This window comes from Camarhynchus parvulus, chromosome 5 (genome assembly GCF_901933205.1).
Source record: "Camarhynchus parvulus chromosome 5, STF_HiC, whole genome shotgun sequence".
NCBI lineage: Eukaryota > Metazoa > Chordata > Aves > Passeriformes > Thraupidae > Camarhynchus > Camarhynchus parvulus.
The window spans coordinates 56,801,418-56,826,180 of NC_044575.1; the positions used below are offsets into that span (position 1 = coordinate 56,801,418).

The 24,763-nt window shown below is 48.6% G+C and overlaps 1 protein-coding gene across 1 annotated transcript in view; it reads right to left on the bottom strand.

Moving 5' to 3' along the window:
- Positions 1-24,763, bottom strand: part of DAAM1 (dishevelled associated activator of morphogenesis 1) — a 93,537-nt gene that overhangs the window by 54,966 nt on the left and 13,808 nt on the right. Inside the window, 1 exon segment of the mRNA XM_030948901.1 lies at positions 18,811-18,909. The gene's annotated coding sequence lies outside the window, so the exon portion shown is untranslated.

Consider the following 24,763-nt stretch of genomic DNA (forward strand, 5'->3'; position numbering starts at 1 on the left):
GAGGGAAACAAAAGCCAAAGGCACAGGGATTTCTGATCACTCCAATACGGGAGAAAATGCTGCAGGTTTGGGTTTTAAAGAGCCACAAGGAGCAGGGTGCAAAGGGAGATGCTGGCGGATGCTCAGCGCTTTGTGCCCAGCCCAGGAGCTCTGCCCCAGCCTACACTGAGTCCTCAAACATGAAAAGTTTGGTGATTCCAAGTCCATAGGTAAACTCACACCATTCCCAAAGCAGCTCCTGCTCCAGGAGCTGGTGTGGAGCAAACAGACCCAACTCTTCCACAGGGCATTTTCCATCCCCTTTTCAACACCATGTCAGCCTCGTCCCTGAAACCTGCTGCTACACACAAGCTCTGACTTGGGCTTACAAAAACGTGTGGAAAGCTTTCATCAGAACAACACCTGCTCTTCAGAGATACACACTCCTGACAATGTTTTATGAGGCATCTGAATGACAGACCAAAAGGCAAGGTTTTATTTTGGGGTTTAAAGCAGACAGCCACGCAGCAACCAAGACAAGGTACTTCTGAGCTGCTTCCAGCTCTGGAGCTACTGAGGTTCCTCATTTTCATCTATAAACAATTTAAAAAACCAAACCACCCTATAATGTAGACTGAGTGGGCTGTAGGTTATTAGCAACCAAGGCTAAAAAAAGGTTAGGGAGAGAATATGTTAGCTACCAGGCAAATAGCATTAAACCTTCAGAAGGCTGATGAATATTCATTGACATGATGGATCAAAATCAAAACACAGCTCCCTGGCAGGTCGTTGTGAGCTGTAGACAGAGCAGCTTGCATCCTCAGAACAAAGTCCAGCTACACAGCCTCCTCCTCCCCTGCAAATCCTGCAGAAATTGGTTATTCAAGAGGAAAAAGCAGCAGCCCCTGGCAATCTGGAGGCTTGTGTTAAGGAGAACAGAAGGGACAAGTTCCACGCTGCATCATATGTTAAGTGTCCTGCTCCCACCTCCTGCTTGTACCTTTGACTGCTAATTAGATCAATAAATTTAAGTCAGATTGTGATCTGATGGTGCCTTCTGGCCTCTACTATTGAACAGGCCAGAATAAATTAAGCTTAATTGCCCCTGTATGAACAGAGCCAGGGATGATAGGTTGGGAAGGGTCACTGAGGGAACTTGTAGCCAAGCCCAAATCTCAAGGCAGGGCTGATGGGGCTGAATCATTCCCAAACAACTCTGTTTTCACAGAAACAAGGGTGAAAATGTGCTTGTGATGGGTTCAAACTAGAAACCCAGACTGAAAAGAAGGAGGAGAAGGAGCTTAGCTCAAGTGTGTGACGAGGACGGATGGAGGCCACCTGGCTCAGTGATACCCAGAGACAGAAGTTTAGTTCTCCCCAGCCCTAAAAAGAAAAGCATCAAGCCTGCATCGCCCTGAGCAGTGTTTAAATGAAATCAGTCATTAGGAGAAAATTGGACCCTGGTGTCGCTTCCGCCTTTGCTTTAAGGAAAGGAGAGCAGCAATTACCGCTTGCATATTCAACAGCCTCCTCAGCAAGCTAAATTAAACTGGAGCAACGAGCTGCCAAAGCCTGTCTGTGACCGATGCCCCAACCAGCTGGTTGGGAGCCAGCACCGGTATTGCAGCACTGCGGTCTGCAGCCTAAAAATACCCAACAAGGGCACAAACACATGCAGAGGAGCAGAGGAGCCCGCACGCTCCCCTTCACACCCGCCTCCTCCAAACCCACCCCGGAGCCAGCAGCTAAATCCTCAAACATGAATGTTAGCTTGTTGTTTTCCTGGCTCCCCTCCCAAAGTGAGGATGCAAGATCCTGAGCAAGCTCTGCCTCTGAATGTGGAGCTTTATTCCAGGTGGTTTTGGTGTAACAGCGATCACTGACCACCCCTGCCTTGGTGTCCTCACCAAGTTGGGAATTGGTGTCTTCACCAATTTCAGCATCTTGGGCCATGCCAAGCTCTGCCTGCCTTTACTCTGCAAGAGCTCCAGCACAGCCTGGGATGCTCCCAAACAATGGAAATATTCCAACTCTCATCCATCACTGCGGAGCGACGTCCTTGGCTGGTGATGGTTGGGAGGCACTTGGCTTCAGCAAGGACTTTAGGAAACACCATCACTGTCACCAAGTGTTAGAGCCAGGTGACCTGGACCTCTTTCCTCAGCTCTTACAAAGCAGGAATTTGGCATTCCACACAGTGCACCCTACACCTGTCCCACCCCACCACTGAGCAAAGCTCATCCTCCCTTGGGGTTTCTCCCCATGAATTCAACACCCAGAGCAGGGCACAGTGCAAGATACCTTGCACCATTTCTCTAAATAAACAATTCCAGATGGTTTTTTTCTCCCGTCTAAGTCACATCCAGACCTCCACAGCAATAAAAACTGGATGCTCCCACAACATTCTTCAGATCAGCTGTACATTTGCAGCATTCCCTGAGCAGCACCAAAGCCCTTCTCAGGCACATTTTGATTTTCCACCTTACAGACCCAAGACAGTCAGCACGTTCCTCGGCTCCACTCAGTAGCCCAACCTCTTCTTGGGTTTGGTTTTGCTTGTGAGCCCACCTAAGTGTGTTCATGGTGCTCTGCCCATCCAAAAGGCAGCTGCACATCCCTCTCAAGAGAGAAAAGTGCTCCTCCATTTCATATTTGCACCAAATGTGCAAATGAAAATGTGCAATGGTGCATGAAAACACCTTTTACTGAGGGGGGGATCTAAGTATTATTCAATTTTAAAAATATAAGGTTTGACATTGAGCTCTTGCATGGATGAAATGCTCAGAAATAGGATTGCCTTCCCCTGAGCAGGAATCATCTTCCCTCCAGCACAGAAGCTTAAAGGATCTGAGCCCATTACCAGCAGCTCCACTGTGCTGAGCATGGTGCTGGTATCCCCAGCACAGCTGCTCCTGTTTAAAGCAACCAGAATGATTTTTTGGCCACAAACTCTCATGCTGATTTCCAAAACCCCTTTTCTCCAGTGTAAAGCTGTTTTCAGGCATAGGCTGTACAGGGGAGCAAAGCTTGTGTTTGGTGGAAATCAGTGCATGTCGTCAGGAGGGGACAAAAAGCCCAAAACATTCAGCTAAAAGGCTTTAAATTATTGATTGCCTTTTCTCTCCACCCATCTACTCTCAGAACAGCAGCCCAAAATGGATGGGAACAGGACCCTTTCCATGATGCAGCTGCAAGGAGGAGCCTGACTCATCACCAGTGCATCACAAGAGCTCTGATTCTCAGCACAAGCAAATCTCAAAGACTCGAGTTTCATAGCTTTATAAATACACCTGCCAAATCCTGAATTACCCTGATCCTCTTTCCCCATCCCAGAAATCCTATTATACTCTATGATCCCAACAAAATGAGTGTTTTGTGTCTCCATACCTTGCCTGGGCTACCTGGTACCTGAAGGCCACCAGGACCCTGCCTCTGATGCCATGAGGAGATGGCTGCTCTGCTCACTCCAGCAAAGCCCCATCTGCCAGCATCATCAAAAACCCAGTGCTTGCCTAAAATCTGTCACCTCCTCTTTCTATTTTTTTCCATTTGTTGTGGCATTTGTCACATCCTGAAGCACACATCTGGGCCTGCTGTCTCACAAGAAAACATTTCACTCAGCTCAAGGGCAGATGAGCTTTGGGGGCTTGATGGCCACATCCAGCAAGAAAAATTAGACCAAGTTTATTACAGAGCCAGTGAGGGAAAGACATGGCTTCACAAATTTGTAACACACCAGCAAAGCCCTCCTCTTTCCACTTTAAACTTACCCCTATCAAAGGTGCTGGGAGAGACTTGTTTTGCATGGGGCTCCCACCTGGAGGTGTTGATGCTATCCAGGGAGAAGAGCAACAACCTCCAGGTGCTGTGACAGTGCCATGGCCTGGCCTGCCTGTCACCCCTCCAGCACAGGAGTGAGGTCCCTGCCACAGGAAGCACTGCTGGCTCTGTAATCCACTTTTCAGAGGGAAGTGTGGAGCACAGCAGGGTGAGACGGGATCTGTCTTAACGCTCTCCAGCTGAAATCAATCCTTGCTCGCTTTGGCAAGCCAGCCAAAGTCTGGAGCAGGGGATGGCTGATGGTGAGCTGCAGGATGCTCATGACAGTTGTGATAGATGAGTAATGCCATGATTGACTCTCACAATTAATGGATAAATATCATGCATACAGGTTAAGAAAAGTTTTATAGATTTATAGTTATGTTGTATCCCCTCGTGTGGTTATCAAGGGACAGCTGTGGTTGGGACATCTGGGAGGGCTGGCTTGTCACTGTGGTGACATCTGACCTCCAGTCAGGATCTCCAGCACTGGACAGCAAAGAAAGGGCTGATAGACAGAACTTTGGGAAGGGTTAAGGGGTTAAAAGGGAAAAAACCTCCATTGTGGGGAGGCTGAGCACATTTGCTCCCAGCGCCGTAACCTTTTTTCTCTATTCAGTCTTCTGTTGTATTTTTGATAAAGTTTAATAAACCTCCCTAAACATTGAAAAGTGAGTAGCTATTTCTCACACAGGCCATGGGGACAAGCTTGGATCCAAGGAGAAGCTGAGGGCTTGCAGCATCCATCAGGAGCTGGGCCAGGGAACCCCACACAGCCCTTGTGGTGCACGGCTCAGTGCACACATTAATCCAACCAGGAAAGATGCTGCTGCAGCAAAACTTTGTTTGGTTTTTGAGGATTAAAAACCAAACCTTGCTGGAAGTTTCCCAGCCATCTAGATGGTGAGCAGCACAGTAACACTGAAGGTCACAAGTTCTCCACTAAAAGGGTGAATTTCATCAGTGACAAGCTGAGATCCTCCAAACCACTACAGATCTTACAGGAGCTCCTGAAATAAATACCATTTATTTCAGGAAGAAGGACAACAACATGGAGCCACAGACAAGACCCAGTTTGCAAACCTATATAAATATATATATATATATTTCTCGATATTCACTAGGGTGACTGAATGACCCAATTTTACAGCACACACATTCCATTTTCCCAGAAACCAGGCAGATTCGTGGTCCTCTTTTCACAGAATCAAACAAAAAAAAGTGGGGTGGGCTGGCACTGGTGGGAAGAAGAAACAGTTCTCAAGTCCCATATCACTCCTTTATATGTTCTCCATGATGTGCACCCTGAAACCCAGGCACAACACTTGTCCAAGCCCAAGAGATTTTCCAGGAAGGCAGAGGGAGGCAGAGATGGAAGAGCATCCAGGAAGGATGCTGGGGCATTCCCTGACCTCCCTGTGTCCCAGCCAAGTTCTAAAAGGCAACACAGAAAAAAAAAAACAGCCAAAAAAGGGAAAAAAAAAAAAAAAACCAACAACCATCAGAAAGGAAATGTAGCATGAGGGGCTGCAGGGCTGAGGTTACCTGCAGGGAGGGATTAGCATGACCCAAAGCTCTCCTGAAAGCCTGAATGTGCCATTTGAACCTGGTCTGGGAGTGCCCGGGCTGGGTGATGCCCAGCCTTGTCCAGGCAGCCCTCAAGCACAAAACCAGGTAAGAGAGAGGGATTCAAGACCCTCTGGGCATCCCAGGGGGCTCCTACAGTCTCACTGAGCATCCCAGGGGGAGCATCCTCTTCCATCCTGGCTCCATCCCCATCACAAGCACCAGCACCAATCCAGCCCCAGCCCCTCTCCACAGCTGGTTTTGGCCCCAAAAGCACACTTTTCAAAGCACAGCACACCTCCAGAAGGTGCTAAAACCAGCTGTAAAGCCCAGCTTTGCACTGATTTCCACCAGGTATCACAAGTTCTGACTACTCCCTTTGACGATGCAAATGCTGTTAATACAAACCCAGCAGCCTGGCAAGAGAGAGAGGAGCTGCATTTCCCACTGGAGGAGGAGATTTGTTTGCCCAATTAGCCTTTTCCTGGAGAACAACAGTTCAATCAACAGCCTTCCTTTATTTTAATTCTTCTCCTTTTTTTTTCATCCCTGCTCCTCCAATGAATATTTGGGCTGTGCCTGTGATTTATTGTATGCAAACCCTCACTGCTGAGCTTTCCATTTCACTGCTCCCCATTTCAGCAGTGATCCCTGGGGTGGGACTGGCTGAAGGCAGGCAGTTTTTTTTTCTCTTTTAAAGCCCCTTAATTTGGCTGCACAAAGTGGGGTTTCCAAGTTTCTCAGCAGCAGATGCTCCCAGTCCATCAGCACAGCAACATCTGCCACGGGGCCACCACCAGGACAAGGCACCAAGGAGCTGCTGGCTGAGTCCCAGAGGGCTTTTTTTGGGTGGTGTTTGGAGATTTTTAGCATTATCTGTGCTTAAGGTGAGGCTACTGGAACCACAGGTGTGTGATGGTGCTCACAGGGGTTCTTGGATGAGGGAAGAGACGAGGATCTGACTCCATGTTTCAGAAGGCTTGATTTATTATTTTATGATATATATTACATTAAAACTATACTGAAAGAATAGAAGAAAGGATTTCATCAGAAGGCTAGCTAAGAATAGAATAGGAAAGAATGAATAACAAAGGTTTGTGGCTCGGCTCTCTGTCCGAGCCAGCTGGACTGTGATTGGCCATTAATTAGAAACAACCACATCAGACCAGTCACAGATGCACCTGTTGCATTCCACAGCAGCAGATAACCATTGTTTACATTTTGTTCCTGAGGCCTCTCAGCTTCTCAGGAGGAAAAATCCTAAGGAGAGGATTTTTCATAAAAGTTGTCTGCGACACAGGTGTTGAGGCATTTTGTGGTGTGGAGCAAGCTGGTTTCTTTCTCTCTCAAAATGGAAACTGGATGAAGGCTGCTGTAAATAGGAGTCCTTCCCAGCAGGGACCCTGATGGCCAAATATCATTAAACTCCAAGATACCATTAAATTCAGAGTACTGAAGGTGCCCAGAGCAAACAAAACACACTTGTCAGATCTCTCAGCTGGCCTACCCATCTGCAATGCTGATTTTCTTTTAAAGCTTTTTAAATTCTGATGTTAATCCAGAGTGATTTTCCCCCCTTAAGTACAAACCTGGGGTTGAGAATTCCTTGATAAATATGTCTAATGGCAGAAAAGGCCCCCTGGCCACTTTTCCTTCCAGTGTGACACTAATACCTCCCTGTGCTCCAGGAGATGAGCACCAAAAAACAAAGCATGTGAGCTCAGACCAGGCACAACGTGATCCCAACAGCTCCCACCCAGCCTGGGAAAAAACAGCAACTTTTATCACATTTCATTGAAATACTCTTGGCATTTAAATGGAAAAAAAAATCAGTCAAGCACAGCAAGTGAAATTAATTGGAAGGCTTGGTCAGACTTATTTTATGTGGCTACAACACAAAGTGTAGCTTATGGCAAAAGCCCTGCTCTGAGCAGGATGGACCTGCAGCATCCTGAGGCACAGGGCAGCAGGACTCGATTTTCCACCAGGACAGCTGCTCAAATCCACCACCCCCAATTCAGAGGACCTCTCTTAATGGGAGCACGTGGTTTTAATTGCCTAATTATCCAGCTTCTGACAGAGGGGAGGGAGCCTTCCACACATGGCTGCTGGGGATGGACCAAAGGAAACCTCCTCTTCTCCTGCTGGAGCATCCAGAGGGGAATGTCAGCCCAGTGGAGGTCCCAAGGGGATGCATTTAAAAATCAATAGAGGCTATTTTAATGCTTAATCCAGGAAAGTATCAGCATCAGCAGTGTCAATACAAACTGAATTTGAACACACTGAGTACATGCACAGGACTGTTAGTTTTTCCTTTGCGCATTGATTGAACCAAATCTGGTTTTCCCCAGAGAGTTTGGAGTCCAAACAAGGCATCCACAGCATCTCCAGTGCTTCAGGCAGCCTTCATCTCTATAAACTGCTCAAAAAATGAGCCTCTCCACCCCTCCTGAGCAAACATTTCAGTGAAGAAACCCCCTGGAGGAGCAATATCACAGCTACAATGGTCACATCCCTGCCAGGGCTAAATATGGGAGTGGATTTCTCTCCTTTGCAGGTTTTCACATTGCACCCAGCACAACTGGAAGGCTGTAATAAATAAATATCCTGTAATAAATAAATATCCCTGTAGATAATAAATAAATAAGTATCCCTGTAGATATTTATACAATCACCTCCCTTTCCATTAAAAAAAAAAAGCCTAGCAATTGCAAATAACCCCTTTGAAAAGCTGACCCAAGGGGCTCCTGAGAGGCTCAGACACCCTGAGAGAACACAAATATGTTTGATTTTTTTAAAATTTAATTGCATCTGCAGCAGGAGGGCAGAGTGGGTGTTGATAAATGTGGGACTCACCACATTTCAGAGGTGCCCATGAGCACAGATGCAGCTTCCCCAAGGCCACTGCAGGCCTGGTGTGGGCTCAGAGGGACACAGTGCAGAGTTATGTTCTCTCAGGGTGCCTGAGCCTCTCAGGATCCCCTTGGGTCACTTTTTCAAAGTGGTTATCTGCAATTTTTGCAATTTCTAGGCTTTTTTTTTTAATGGAAAAGGAGACGATTGTATAAAGCAGCACCAAACTGTGACACCCGCCCAGTGCTCTCTGCAGAGATGCTCCCACACCTCCACTTCACCCCTCTTGCCTTCCCCAAACCAGTCCTTCCCCTTCCCAAGCTGGTTGTGGCTGGAATGCTTCGTTTCCTTTGGGTTTGTGCTGGAAACTGTGTTGCTAACTCGGAGATGTTTGAGTTACTGCTCCGCAGGGCTGGCACAGAGTCAAGGTCTGCTCTGCTCCTCACCCCACCAGAGGAGGCTGGGGGTGCCCCAGGAGCCGGGGGGGGACACAGCCAGGACAGATGACCCCAAGTGACCAAAGGGGGGGGTCACTATCTAGAGGGATATTTATTTATTTATTTACTCCAGAGCAGCTGGAGTCACGCTCAGCATTTAAATCTTGGAGTGATGGCATTTTGAACCCAGCAACACCAGCCTGGGTTCACCCGCCATCCAAACCCATGGAGAACTTCACACTTTAAAGAGGTGAGTCCTACATGGTGGGTCCTGCAGAGCTCTCCACACCTGGGTAAGGCTTCAGGTGATCAGTGAGTGGTGGCAACCCCTCAAAGCTGCCCTCCTGTCGTGGTTTCAGGGCAGTGTGTTTGACTGACACCAGGTCTGCCCAGCTGTGCAGTGAGAATTCATCCCCAACAGCCTCAAGCGCTCTCCCATTCCTTCAGCAGCTCTGGAGACACCTCTATCAGCAAAAATGGCAATGGGACTGGCTGATAGAGGCCACTCAGAGGGCAGCTCTGCCTTCACCAGAGCGTCAGGTCTTCCAACACAGCCCAGGCAACACCATGGATAACAAAGTGGGGCCCAAAAAATCCAACCAGGACTGAAACCCATGACTCCATCTCAAACCCTCTCCTAGAACAGATTCTGCAGGCTCACTGCCCAGACACTGCCCTGAACACTGAAAAACATTTTTTCTCCTTGTCTGACCTCTGCATCCCATTGCCCCAAACTAACACTGGATGGCAAACACAGGGTAATGACATAATGCAAAGAGAGACTGACCCTCAGATCATCCACAATCTTCTGACTGCCCACAGGGGAAGGAAGTTAAATGGCTTTTGGATAACAAATCTTTGCAGCATTTTCCAGCACAAGACCCGTAACACTGAAGTGAAAGCTTGAAGAAGCTGCAAACTGGATTTAGGTACCTGAAAATTCCAGATTCACTCCACTACTGCCAGAGATGTCACAGGAAGAGAGAAAGCACCCTGAAATAATCACCCCTCCAGGCAAAAACTTTCCAAATGCCCTTAAAATGCAGATTTGTAGAGCTGGCAAGAGTTACCCCTCCCCATGGACTGCAACATGAGCTGCGAGAGCAGGCAGAGAGGAGAAAAAGCATCTTCCAGGCAATCACAGGCATTTTTTTTCCCCAGCTTAGTGAGAAGAACAACCCATGCATCAACAGGAGCACTTGACACATGCCAGCCTTTCTAAATTCACTTTCAGGAGATTTACCACCACGTCCTATGGAAAAGGAGAAAAGGAATTCGTGCTATGCAAATCCAGCCTCAGACTGCTCCCTGCCTAATCTAGCTTTGGATTCAAATGCTTATTACCATGGCTTCTAATCGGGTCATGTGTAATAGACAGGTTTCCTTTGGGCTCCCAGGACTTCAGCTGTGTTCTTACCAAGGCACTGAATGGAGAAAGAAAAGAGGAAACAAAGAGGGGGAAAAAAAGCCCCTCAACGCTGCAAAGAATTCTGGTGTTGGTGGAAACCAGGCCTGGAAAGAAGCATTGACACCTACCAGTAAAAGCCAGGCTGATATGCAAACATTTGGCAGCCCACCAAGAACACACTGAATGTCAAATCCTGTTTGCACCCCATCACAGCCCTGCAGGGAAGTACTGGTGGCTGCTCTTTCCTTCCAGGGTCTCTCCCTTCCTCTGAGACAAGGTGATGAAATGATCCCACACCCACTCAGGACCCACACACAGCAGCACCATGTCACAGACATCTTTCATGAAAAATCCTTTCCTTTGGATTTTTCCTCCTGAGAAGCTGAGAAGCCTCAGGAACAAAATGTAAACAATGATTATCTGCTGCTGTGGAATGCAACAGGTGGATCTATGATTGGCCCATGTTGGATGTTTGTAATTAATGGCCAATCACAGCCCAGCTGGCTCGGACAGAGAGCCTGAGCCACAAACTTTTTTTATCATTCTTTCTTATTCTATTCTTAGCCAGCCTTCTGATGAAATCCTTTCTTCTATTCTTTTAGTATAGTTTTAATGTAATATATGTCATAAAATAACAAATCAAGCCTTCTGAAACATGGAGTCAGATCCTCATCCTCTTCCCTCATCCTGAGACCCTGTGAACACTGTCACAGCACCAAGCACAGCTGGTCACACCAGAACCCCCAGAGCTCCTCACAGATGCCCTGAGCACCTCCAGAGCCTGGGTAATGTGTGACAACCAGGAGCTGTTGCTGGTTTAGGGAGGAAGGGGGTCCATCACTGCATCAGGGTCTGCAGCAGGACACAGGGACCATGGGAATGTCATCCCAGAGGCAACCACCTCCCTGTTTGCTGGCACACAGCAACTTCTGGCCTAATCAGCAAAACGCTTCATTTAACTTCTGAGTTTGTGAACTTTGTTCTGCTCAAACCAGTCCTGGCACCTCCAGGACACAACCCACAACCTCTCACCTGCACCATGCAGCTGCAGCTCAGCTCTGGGCACCAGAAACATCCCAGAGGCAGGGGCACAGGACCCCCCACTCAGCCTTCTCCTCTCCATCTGCTGCTCACCTGCCAGACTGTGCACTCCTGAGATACAGCATGGTCCAGCTCCCACTTTCAGGATGCTGAATCCCAGCAGCAAGGCCTCCCCTGCCAAACTGCACCCGGACTGGCAACCAGCTCCAGCAAAAAGTCAAGACATCCATGTCACAGACATATTTTATGAAAAATGGGGGGTTTTTAGCATTTTTCCTCCTGAGAAGCTGAGAAGCCTCAGGAACAAAATGTAAACAGTGGTTATCTGCTGCTGTGGAATGCAACAGGTGCATCTGTGATTAGCCTGTGTCAGTTGTTTGTAATTAATGGCCAATCACAGTGAGCTAGCTCAGACAGAGAGTCCAAGCCACAAACCTTTGTTATCATTCTTTCCTGTTCTATTCTTAGCTAGCCTTCTGATGAAATCCTTTCTTCTATTCTTTTAGTATAGTTTTAAAGTAATATATATCATAAAATAATAAATCAAGCCTTCAGAAACATGGAGTCAGATCCTCATCTCTTCCCTCATCCTCAGACCCCTGTGAACATGGTCCCACATCCAAATGCTGCTCCCAGTTTCTGAAGGCCCTACAAAACAGTGCTGACCCTTTTATGCTACCAAAAGTACATTTAGTGGGGTGAGCAGCACTAGGAATACCAACATGAATGGAAAGATTTCCTCCTGTGACTCTCAGCAACACAAGCCACTTTTGTAGTGAGGCTGCAGGATGAACTCACATTTATTAGACATCAGAGAATTCACTGAGGTGAACATCCCCCCTGGTAACACCTCCATGTCTGCACAGAGACCTGCAGCGTGGGCTCTCTGCTGTCTCACAACGTGGCAAATCCAACTAAAGCACTCTGTATGGCTGGGATGTTCATAACATTTATGGGTGTTCCCTGGTGTCTAGTACAGCTGAGGTTTCATTGCATCCCTTAATAAAAAACCTCCCTAACACCCTTCTAACTTGATGGCTGTTTTGACCAAAAATTGCAGCAGGCCCACAAATTTGAGATGGAAAACCAAACTGAAAGAAAGGACAAAACCAGGCAATGGACTTCATGAATTGTCAGTGATGGAAGGAGGAGCAGATGGACAGACTGACTTTAAAGCTCCCCTTCATTAGGAAATTACACTAAAATCATGTGTTAACCTTCAACAATGCATGTTATTACTGAACAGGGTGAGGCAGCTGATATTCTGCCACTCAGGCACACGTTTCTCTGTGCTTCATCATTTACTGAATTAATAATCAAATGCTTTGAAAAGAGAAGGGGAAAAAAAAGCCCAGAGAAACAGGAGTCTGCAGCTCTCAGTGTTCTCATTAGCCTGCTCAAAGACCAAGCCAGATTTACCAGGGCCTGCACTGCTGCCTGGCCAGGCTCTCCCTCCAGCACCTCCCCAGCTCACAGCTGCACCTGGAACTGGTCTGGGGGACTTTTTTCCTTGCTCCTGTAGCCAAAACAACCAGCAGGGATGGTTAAACCAGGTGGACAGAACCCTGTTTCCATGCAGCCTGGCCTGGGGCACAGAAGGAGGAAAATTTGTGAGACTCCCTGCCCGAGGACACAGATGGAGGATCTTATGGAGGAGCCTTTCCCAGCACCAAAGGAGCCTTGCAAACAGTATTTACCAGGTCACAGGTACTAAACAGCCCAGCAAAGTCATGCTCACTTGTGGAGCAAGAAAGAAAAACTCACATTCCTGTATTTACAGCCACTGCCACTTCTACAGCAGTGTCCAGGACAGGGTCATTCCCTGTGATGACTCTGAGGAAGTCCCAGTGAAGAGATCCATGGCACAGAGACCCATGGATAGTTCAGACACAAGTGAAAAAACATTTCCAAGCCTCAGAAGCCGCATTGCTGGAGCTGTGGATAACACTCAGGCAGAGAGCATGGCTTGCTTGTGATAAGCCAGGATGACAACCCAGTGGAAATGTAAAAATAATTTAATGAATAAGTATATTTAGATTTATAATCCCACAGCAGCTTTATTTATAGAGATGCCAATCACTTTCACACAGATATAAAATTGGCTGGCAGAATGCCTCAGACTATATCCAGAAACCCATCTGTAACAAATCTAAGCTGTGATATCCCTGCATACACTTGGCCAAACAATAATGCTGATGCCAGTCATCCTCACTTTGAATGTGCAGATGGGCCAAGGGGGGCTTGCCAAGCCTTCCCCACAGCCAAAAATGGGTGAATTCCCCTATCACCTACTGGAAACTGGTTGGGAAAAGGACCAGGTGAAGGAAAACCAGTCACCATCTGGGCTGCGTGGATTGCAACACCAACACATTGCTGGCTGGAGAACAAGCCTGCATCCAGCTGGCTGCAGGTGAACCTCTTCCAGAACCTTCCATCACTGAAATGGGGAGCTAAAAGCAAGGTGAAAAACCCCATGGAGCCCTGCAGCACCTTTAAAAGGTGGGAGCATTAAAGAAGAGCTCTTGGGTATGGTTCTTTTTGATTCATGGTTCAAGACACAAAGCTGGGACAGAGGAAGATGAAGGAGAAATTAACTGAAAGTCATCACTTGGCTTAATCTCAAAGCAGATGAGGATTTCTGGTGATCCTTGCCCAGGATCTTACAACTTCATCTAAGCCTGCAGATGTCAAAGGGAGAGGCTGTTGTGGATTTCCACAGGGCTGGTGACCACCTGGAAAACTGAAAAGTCACAACTAATTCACAAGAAACAAAGAAAAACCTGCTCTTCATCCCAGTAGGACTTCTGGGGATTTGCTGTCTCAGAAATGGGACAAAACAGAGATGGCTCCATGTCAAATACAGACTGTGGGTAACTGCAATTCATCCACCAGGGTTTCAGTATATTGGCATATGCCAAGGTGGAAAAGGTTACTCTGCAATATTACTTTGAATAGCTCTGGGAACAAACCCAGCATTAATTTTCAACACTTATTCAGCAAATGATTTGAATAAACTGAGGAAGGCTCGTGCACACATACTGACAGCATTATTTGGTAGATTTTTCCCTCTGCTCCTGAGACAATTTATGACAAAACAACTCCCAGCAAAGACATTCACTTTCCAGACCAATGAGTGTATTCAACTACCCTTGGGGACAAGGTAACCTCTCAAGATCCCTTCCAGCACAATTTTAGTACCATTTTACACCACAAACTACTTTCACACTGGCATTTGCTCTGATTTATCCCTGGAAAGAAGTCTGTCTAAAAGAAAAACTGATGGAAAGAAGAAAACACAAACCCTACAGCACTTTTCTCGCTCAAGGACAAAGCAAAGTAAAACAACCAAGCACAGAGCTAAGGCATCCTCGATCCAAATGTTTTCCAAAACATTTCCAAATGTTTCTCAAAGCTTCCAGATGAAGCTTTCATAACTAGGCTGCAACCCCTCCAAAGCCTGGGGCATTAAGCCTGGCATCATGGTGTGCTGCAGCAGGGACACCAAGGAAATGCTGGGTGGTGACTTTGCCAATGGCACACCTGCTAAAACACACCCGAGAGCCCTGCACACAAAACACAGAGTTTCAAACAAAAACTGCCTCTGCTTCCTCCACAGGGCATATTCCAATGTGACAGAGGAGCTGTGTGGGCTTTCAGGAACAGTCAGTCCCTCTGTACCGAGCACTGCTGAGGCCACAGCTCAAGTGTTGTGTCCAGTTCTGGGCCACTCCCAACAAGAAGGACATTGAGGTGTCCAGAGAAGGGAAGGGAGCTGGAGAGGGTCTGGAGAACAAGTCTGATGAGGATCAGCTGGGGGGGCTCAGCCTGGAGAAAAGGAGGCTCAGGGGGAACCTTCTCACTCTACAACTCCCTGACAGGAGGGTGCAGCCAGGTGGGGCTCAGGCTCTGCTCCCAGGGAACAGGGACAGGACAAGAGGATATGGCCTCAAGCTATGTCAGGAGAGGTTCAGGCTGGACATCAGGAAGAATTTCTTCACTGAAAGGGTTGTTCAGCATTGGGACAGAGTGCCCAGGGCAGTGGTGGAGTCACCATCCCTGGAGGTGCTCAAGAAACAACTGCACGTGGCACTCAGTGCTATGGTTTGGTTGACAAGGTGGTGCTTGATCAAAGACTGGACTCAGTGATCCTGGAGGACTTTTCCAACTTTAAGGGTTCTATAAATACACGTGGCCAGATGTCCTCACCTTCTCAGCAGGCTTTTGAGTTTATTCCAAGCAAATGAGGAAGATCCTTCCTTGCCTCTCTTTTGGAATTACAAAAAATTATAAGTAATAAAAGAATTCAGTAAAATAATTTTAAGTAAGTTGAGAACCTACTTATGGAATGGTAAGGAGAGAAAATCATACCTTTTCCACACTCAAGCTAAAAATGCTGAAGTTCTGTCCACACACCATCAAAGGTGGATGTTTATGGTTATTACACAAAGAAATCTCAGACAGTTGTGGGAGATGCTGGTCTGAGCAGCTGACCACAGGCACAGCAGCCAAAGGATGAGAGCACAGAGGTGTCAGCAGGGCTCAGCTGCAGGAACTGACCCCTCTGGCACACAGCTGGTCCCCATCCTCATCCCACTGCTCACATCCCAAACTTCCATCGGAAACAGCGCCTTCAAAGCAGGGTCTGAGTCCTCCAAAGCCCAAAGCTCATCCCCACCTCTTCCAACGTGCTCCTGGACACAATCAGAGCCCCTCCTACCAACTGTACACGGGCTTTGGATTAGACCTTTTGTAGAGTAGGAAAAAAAAAAAAAAAGAGCCTTTCTTGAGGATGATAAAGTCTAGACACTACAATATATTTTCCAGCTGATGCAGCAAACCCAAAAAGCCCTGCCTTGATCTCGGACTGTCACGATCAAAGCCATCAACCCATTCAGAGCCCTTCTGAAACTTTAGCTTCCAAATGTGCAAGTTATTTTTAAAATCTAAACCAGGCCAAGGCTCTTGTTTGGAGTTTTATGAGGCAAACGGGGTGTGCTCCTCCCAAAGCTTCCCCCGCCACGTCTGGGAGTGGCTGGTGGGCACATGGTGGAGGAGCAGAGCAGGGAGGGAGCCCCATGTCTGGGGACACCTCAGTGGCACCTGGTGGCCACGATCTGCTTGCATGGGGGGACACAGCTGAACCCCCCAGGGTGGCTCTGGTGTGGGGAATATTCCCCATCCTTGACTGAGACCAAACCTTGTTTGCATCCCCATCCTCAGGATTTGTGCCTGCCTTTGGCACATTCCATAACCGAGGGTGTTACTCTGGAGACAAAGGAAAATAAATATCTCAAGATACTTTCATTTTCTACAGAAATTAAATAAAACTAAGCACTATGAATTTCCTTTAGCAAGCAGCAAGATGATCAAGTGCACAAATAGCATCCAGCTCTGCACCAAGGTACAACCAGGGAAATAAGGCACTCAAAATCGTTCTCCAGGCTCTTGGAGCAGTTCTTCAGCTGGCTGAAAGGAAAGAAAAAGTACACAGTCCTGCAAAAGAACAGGAAAGCCAAAGGGGCATCAACTTCTGCCTTAAGTGGGATGCTCAAAGGAGAGAGGGTGCAAGACCAGTGAGCTCATCCCAGACCAGCTGGTGCTGTGTGATGAGCACAGAGCTCCTGGCATGCTGTGGCCTCTGTGGGAGAGGGAACCTGTGGTCAGTCCCAATCACCAAAGCTCACAGCGTCCAGATTGGAAAAAAACCCAAAGGATGGATGGTCTGGAATTATGAGAAGCTTGGAGAGAACTTTGAAAAGCTTTTTGAAAGCAGGTGACCACCAAGCTTTCTCACATCCTAAGGTAGACTTTTGGGGATATTCTTCAAGGAGAGATGGGGACAGGAGGTGGCTCACACTGCAGGAAGAAGAGAGCAACACAGAGCATTCACAAGCTCCAAAGCTATTTAAAATCCAAATGAGGCTCCCTAGTGAGCACTTAATTTAGCTAAGCAACTTCCAAAGCACCAGGCAAATAAGCCACATCATCTCCTCTTCCTCCCAGCATCCTCTCCAGCACTCTGTCACCTGCCTTCCCCTCCATGCCTTCACTCTCCTCCACTCCCAGCAGCTCTGCTCCTCCTCCCCACCTCTCCCTGTGCCCAAACCCAGCAGATCTGTGAAAGGCCCAGTGAAACAGGCAGGCACACACGGGTGGGATGGGGATTAGAGACCTGCCACCCCTCCAGCAGCCCTCACTGTGCCTGGTGGGACCGTGCCAGGCAGGAGCACTGGCTGTGCTGCACATCACACGCTCCCAGTGCTGCAGGAGGTGTTGTCTGAGCCGCCACCAGCTTTCCAGCTGGGCAAACATCAAGGAACAAATCAGGCTGACAGGCTTTCTTAGGAGTATTTCCATCAAGAAGGACTTTTCCCACTCCACACACACCAGAGCAGTCAGAGCAAAGGGCACCGGCAACGCGCTGCTGGCTGTGACAGCCTCCACATCACTCCCAGAGGGGACAGGGGATTTGCCAGGGGATTTGTCTCTCCAAATTGTTACTCTGGAGCTGGGACAGGATGTGGGATCATGCCCAGCTTCAGCTCTGCCACAGCAGAGTCCAACACATGCCCCATCACTCGTCTCTACTCTTCCCAACAAATGCAGAGAGAAGATGGACTTCAACCTCAACCTTCACACAAGCAACTCTCCCTGAAGCCACCAAAGCCCTGCAGATCCCTTTGGTCCCACATTGTCCCTCCAGGCCCCTTCCCTTTCCAGGGAAGGAGAACAAAGCCCAGCTGCACACCTGCATCTCTAGGAAGGGCTAACACAAAGCTACCAACCTCAAAAAATTATGCTCTTCTCACACAGGAAATCAGAGAAACTGATGGCAAAGGCTGCTTCTGGATTTAAAAGTATCTAAATCCACCAGGGAAGCAGCATTGCACCCCAAACCCTCGCTCCCAGGGTTTGCACAGGGGACATGATAAATGAAGCAGCAAAGGCAGCTGATAAGGCAGCACCTCAGAACCCAACCCAGCTCAGGAAGAAAAAGAAAGCAAACAGAAGAAGGCAAATTGTCCAGCCCCACAGTGCCATCAGAACAGGGCCCCTCATCTGCTCTTGGTGACAAACACAAGGGAAAACATCACATAATTCACTCAGGATCCAGGCACAAACCAGGGCTGGTTCAGCACCCTGCGAGGCTCCCAGCCATCCCACCCTCCTCTGCAGTGACCTCCTGAGCCTTTCTCATCTCCTGTGCTAGAGATGGGAAATGTGTGCATTAACAGACCCCATCCCCAATCCAAACATGGCAAACAGGCTGAAAAACAGCTAATTCCCAATCCTGCCAATGTTACAGTGGTGACTTATGTCCAGACAGAGCTGTGATTTTTATAAGGGATACCACTGGGTTAAGGAGTCAAAGCCATAACTGTATGAGTGAAAGCAAAAGCCTTTCATTCCTGTAAGGTCTATTTTTTCCCCCCTGCTCCTGAAATGACAGGGAGCAACACAGCTCTTGCCAGTTTAGCGGGGTGAAGGCTTGGCTGGGAGCAGCCTCATTAAAGTGGCTGGGTGTTCAGTGCCAGCCCAAACACTCAGTCCTCTGATCCCCACATGACGGGCTGGGAAGCACAGGCAGCTCACAATTAAACCCGTAACAATCAGGAAAAATCCCTACAACCCCCCCCCTCAAGCTGAATCCACCAACACCATCCCCACCCTCCCTGCTTTCATTTATTTATTTATTTGTTTACTTACATAAGCCTCATGGCAGATAACTTGGAGGAAATCGGATGCTTTAATGATTAAGGGACACTTAGGCAGCCCTCTGGGAGATAAATACACCCTTTGGTAACCCTGCAACAGAAACAGAAGGTACAAACAGACAGTAACTAATTATTCTGATTAAATCTTGGAAGACCTGAAATACCCGACTGCAGCAGAACAAAGCCAGCGTGCGCCGCTCGTAAAAAAAATAAATTAAAAAAAAAAAAAGTCACACCCTTTTTTTTGAAAGAATTCACCCAAATAAACCTCAAGTGCTTCTGTGCTGTGTTTGTTTGTGTGTTTTGTTTCTTAAGGTCTAGGCAGCTGATAGGAAATCTCTGCCATACCCTGGAGGGATCCCGTCGCCTTCAGCTAAAATTAGACTTCAAGGGAAGGGAGAAGGAGGCGTCTCCAACCCACCACGCACTCCAGGAGAGGAGTGTGGGGGTTTTTCCTCCTTTCCCATCGAAACCAAACACAGAGGGCTTTGGGGATGAAAAGAAGGTAAGGAAAATAAACAAATAAGGTGCACTCTGAAGGAGAAAGACGGGGACAGCGGGTCTGCCCCAGTGCTAGGTGTAGGCAGATGGGAGGCACCAGGAATGGCCAGGATGCAATGGGATGCTCAATGCAGCACTGAGAGGGGCTTGCAAAGCCCACCAGCAGCCCACCCACCAGTGTGGATATGGAGAAAGGCACCTGCTTTATTGGTGCCCAAGATACCTGTGCCAGGAGCCTGTTACAGCCAATGCTGCAGACCAGGACGAGGGGATGTGCTCAGCAGACATTCCCATGCTCTCCTTGCCTTGGAGGAAACCCAGAGCTCCCCTCCACCCCTCCCCAGCACACTAAATGCCAGTGGAGCTCAGGGGAATATTTAATCTCAAACCTCAGCAATCAATCAGTTCACCCTCATGCATGAGAAAGAGTCACAGCGGTAAGCACCAAATCCCATTTCCATCCAGCAATAGGATGGTTTAATTATGTACAAAACACTTCCCTTTTAACATAAATCCTGAAGAGATCCAGGCAGCCCCCAGGTTATGGGTGGGGAAGGACATGGTGATGGGGAAGGGGTGGAAGAAAGGGAGGAGAAGCCGTTGTGGCAATTATTTAAAATGACAACATTCTACGGCTGCTCCACTTGGCACAGCCATTGTTTGACCTTGTGTTCGCTGTCCCAGAGGACGTGCAACAAGCCCAAGTTCCAGCCCTGCCACCAGAAGCTGCATCTGCTTCTTTCCAACACACCAGCAAGCATGTAGGAAAGAGGGCATGGAAAATGCAAGATGGGCACACGTGGAACGGACTGCCCAGGCTGTGTGACACAAATAACAGCAATGGTGCTGCCAGACTTACTGCAAAGCCTGCTCACTTCTAAAGGAGCCTTCCTAGCTGGGTCTGAGCAGGTTTGGGATCACCCCCTGCCAACACCTGTTATTTCCAAGTGCAGGAATGGCTGGACCAGCAGGACCATCACACAGCTGCCAGTGCAACAGGTAGGCAGCTGTGAAACACATCCCTCCTTTGCCCAGCCAGACCAGTCCCGAGGGGCACAGCTCACAAACGGCCGTGCTGAAATATATACATATTGTTTTTAAATATAAACATATGCACAGACTTTTCTAATGCATAGGAACAAAAGAGGGGACACCCTGCTGAAACCCCATGTGCAGCTCCAGTGCTCTCACAGTGCTGGAGGAAATGAGAAGCAGAGAGCAGGCACACACCCGCTTGCCACGGCGTGTTTTGGCTCTGGGAACGTTTCTGGATTCTCCAGCTTGAGCTCTGACCTCCAAGAGATGTAAAATGGTTTCAGAGCTGCTCTGGAGGAGAAGTGGAGGGGTCCCTGGGGGGCTCAGCCAGGCAGGTGGAGCGGGATGAGGGGTGGGATCCAGGTGCTCACAGGGGCAGCTGAGCCAGTCCGTGCCCCACCAGTTCAGAAGCTTTCAAAACACCCATTGTGCACAGGAAGAGGCCAGGAACAGCCCCAAACCCCCAGTGCACAGCAGAAAGCAAGGTCTCCTCATCCATCCACGACCACAGTGCTCAGACAAAGCAAGGGAAACAAGCTCAGGACAGGGGAGCTTGGGGGTACTTTTGACTTCTCTCTGTGTAGCAGAGCTGTGTTTCTGAACCCTCTTTTTCCAGGCAGACCCAGTGGCAGGCTTTGTAAACACACGTGCATCGCTTCCAAGGGGCTCATAAAAGCAGCTTTTGGGAGGGGAGGTGGTGCAGAGCAACAGGAATTTTTCAATTCTTCTTGAGAGGAAGCATCACTCAGAGATGTGAAAGGAAAACCTACCTGTAACCCAGATTTCTGCACTATGGTCTCTGCAAAGGCCAATGATCCCAGCCCTCCCTTTTTTTTTTGGCTTCAATTTCCCCAAGATGTGTAACATCAGGAAATGTTTGGCACAATGGACTAAGCCCTCAAACTCCACACACAGGGAAACCATTGCTCTTACACCCTGCCTGAGCTCTTCAGCCCACACCAGGAGGTGCACAACAATTAACAGGGATCAGGCACCATCAGATGCTGGGAGCATGTTCCCAGAGGATCCAGCTGTATCCTCATCCTCTCCCAAAGAGCAGAACTTGGCAGTGCAATTCAGGACAGAGATACTCTGTGCAGTATCTAGAGCAAATTAAACCTCCCAGGCACAGCAGCAAGCATGGATTTATTGATTCATGGAAAACGTCCTTATAAATCACTTCATTCAGATCAACGGGACAAGACAAAACCAGGACTCTCCTCAGCAGTGAGAGGCTGCACTGCAGTCCTTTCAGTCACACATTCCGGCAGAAATCACTTTTTCAGAGCAGACATTTCTCACATTTCTTACATTTCAGACATTCTTACATTTTTTGGGGGGCTCACAGAGTGCAACACAGGGGCCAGTGCAGATCTGTGTCACATCTCACCTGGTCCCCACCTCTCTGCCCCACAGCAGGCAGAGCCAATGGGTGATTTGTGTGAGCAAATAGGAAAAAAAACTGCTTGACATCATTTCCACAGCTGCAGAAACTCCATCCACACCTGCTCGCTGGCTTACACAGGGCTGCAGCCACCAGGTGGGATGGGACACAGAGGCTGCTGTCCCCAACAGCTTCCCCAACACTGGCCCAGCCACTCCTCTGGGGTCTGCTCACTGTGGGACAGGGAAGGGGGACTGTCACCCTGCTGAGATGTGGCACAGATCCATGAGGAACTCTCCTGCATTGTCCTCTTCCAACCCTGTGAAGCTACACTAGGAGTGTTTGCTCTGAAAGTGATTTCTCCTAGAGGATGGGGCTCCCAAACACTGCAGCTTGTCGAGCTTATCTGCTTTTCTTGCTACTGATGGTTTAATGTGCTTTCATCGAGCTCAAACTCCCTTCAGGGCTACCTGTGGTCTGCATTCAGGATGCTGAGCCAAGGCTAAGGCCACTCTCTGCAAATGTTTGTTCCAGTAGCCAAATGCAGCTCAAATATAAATAAACATCCAGATGTCCCCGTGCCTTGCTCAGGATTGCATGCACCTGGCATGGGCTGAAGAGCTGCTGGATGCCATTTTACAGCTTCTTGATGAAAAGGCAAGAGGAGCATTCCCATTCCCCAGCACAAAACATTTCCCCAGATTTCATGCTCGTGCAGCACTTCCCTGCACACTCATCAGCCAAAGCAGGGTCAGGCACTGCCCTTCCACCACGAGCTCAGCAGCAGCCCTGCTCCCAGACTGCCTCTTTTGCTCATCACAGCTCAAAAAGCAGCACTGACACAACCAGAGGACACAGCCTCAAGCTGCACCAAGGGAAATACAGGCTGGATATCAGGAAAAAGTTTTTTACAGAAAGAATGACAAAGTTCCGGAATGGTCTGCCCATGGGAGTGGTGGAGTCCCCATCCCTGGGTGTGTTTAACAAAGCCTGGATGTGGCACTGGGTGCCAGGGTTTAGCTGAGGTGTTGGGGCTGGGTTGGACTGGATGATCTTGAAGGTCTCTTCCAACCCAGTGATTCTGTGAATTCTGTGAAAATGCTATTCCACAGCTCCAATCACTGCCTGCGCTCCCTGTCCTCTTCATGTTACCTCCCAGCTTTGAAAATCAGCACCACTTAGAGCACCAGCTGAGTCACTGGAGGCTGCTGGATGCCTCCAGGATGGCACCCACCTTCCAGGAATGCCTCTGCCTCCTGTGAACTCCCCCGCTGGAAACACTAAAACTACAATTATCCCAGCAGATTAATAACAGCACGGCATCTCTGGCAGCAGTCTGAGGCAGGGACTCCCAGCAGCGACGAGCTGAAGTTAGCAGGGCACACAGGCACACACAGCTGTGTTTGTGGTCCCTGCTGATCTTAGGCACCTCCACCCTGCCAGGCTGCCTCACCCCTTCCCCCAAACACGACCCTTTCCCTTGGCACTGATCAGAATTTGGATAAATAAACGTCTCTCATCACATCTATTCCCTGAACCCACCGCTCAGGGGGTGCCATACCCACGTGCACTGGCTTTGGGAGAGCCCATCAGCATTTTATTCTGCAATCTCAGGTGTGATGTGGTCCCTTGGCTCCTCCCAGCCCCAGGGCACAGCTCCTGGCTCCCCAGCATCCTCCTGGCTTGTGGAAAGGGCAGGGAGGTGAGATCTCACCTTGCTGAGCTGAAACTGGCCTCACCATGGAGCGCTGCTCTGCTCCAGAGACACCAGGACAGGAAGGACAAACTGCCTGCTCCATCAGAGTGCTGCTCTGCTCCAGAGACACCAGGACAGAAGGACAAACTGCCTGCTCCATCAGAGTGCTGCTCTGCTCCAGAGACACCAGGACAGGAAGGACAAACTGCCTGCTCCAGAGACAGGGGCGGCTCCCAGGACAGAAGGACAAACTGCCTGCCCCACCATGGAGCACTGCTCTGCTCCAGAGACACCAGGACAGAAGGACAAACTGCCTTGCCCCTGGAGAGCAATTCTCTGCTTCCCTGAGCTAACAGACTCAGGCACTGCCACAGAAGACAAGGAGCTGATTTCCCCCACTTTTATCTAAAATTTGGGGCAGGCATCGATCTCTTCTCTGTGATGGAACCTGAGGGAACGGGATGAAGTTGTGTCAGGGGAGGTTTAGGCTGAATATTAAGGAAAGGTTCTTCCCCCAGAGGGTGTCTGGGCTCTGAACAGGCTCCCCAGGGCAGTGATTACAGCACTAAGCCTGGTAGAGCTCAAGGAACATTTGGACAACACTCTCAGGCACAGGGTGTGATTCTTGGGATGTCCTGTGCAGGGCCAGAGTTTGGACTCAGTAATCCTTAAGGGTCCCTTCCAGCTCAGGACATTCTATGCTTCCATGATAATTTACCTCCCCTCCCCATCTGTAAGCCAAATCAGGGATAAAGCAGGTCAGCAGCTCATTATTTTAGGAACCATGATGAGACATATATATTTTTTTAATTAAAAGGAAACTAATTTACTTAAACACATCAATTGGCTTAATTATCTCAATCCAGGAGTTTGCTGGTGCATTTTTTGTTTTGTTGCTTTTTAAATAATAGAAGTAATCATCCCAGGGAGGGCAAACATCCATTTCCCATGGAAGTCATCCAGGCTTTTCCTGGCATCCTGGGAGGGAGGAGCAGCAGAGTGTGAAGGGCTGGCACAGAGGTGGATAAGAGGGTTAAATCCAGCTGCTCAGAGATAAGCTGGTTACACACCAGGGCAGCAAAGGGGGAATAGAGGTTTGCCAGCCTCCAGCAAATGCCTGCACAAGGCACTTGCACGGCTGATGTATCAGCAATATCTGTAACTCTGCTGCACTGAAGTTTGTCTGTTTTCTCACTAACTTGAAACCTTCTAATTTTATAGATTCCTACAACTGACACTGGGTATTTAACTCAGAAGTTGCCAATATTAGAAACCCTGAAGCCACATTTCACTCAAGCTCTCCTGCTGATGAACTGCTTTCCTGGCTCC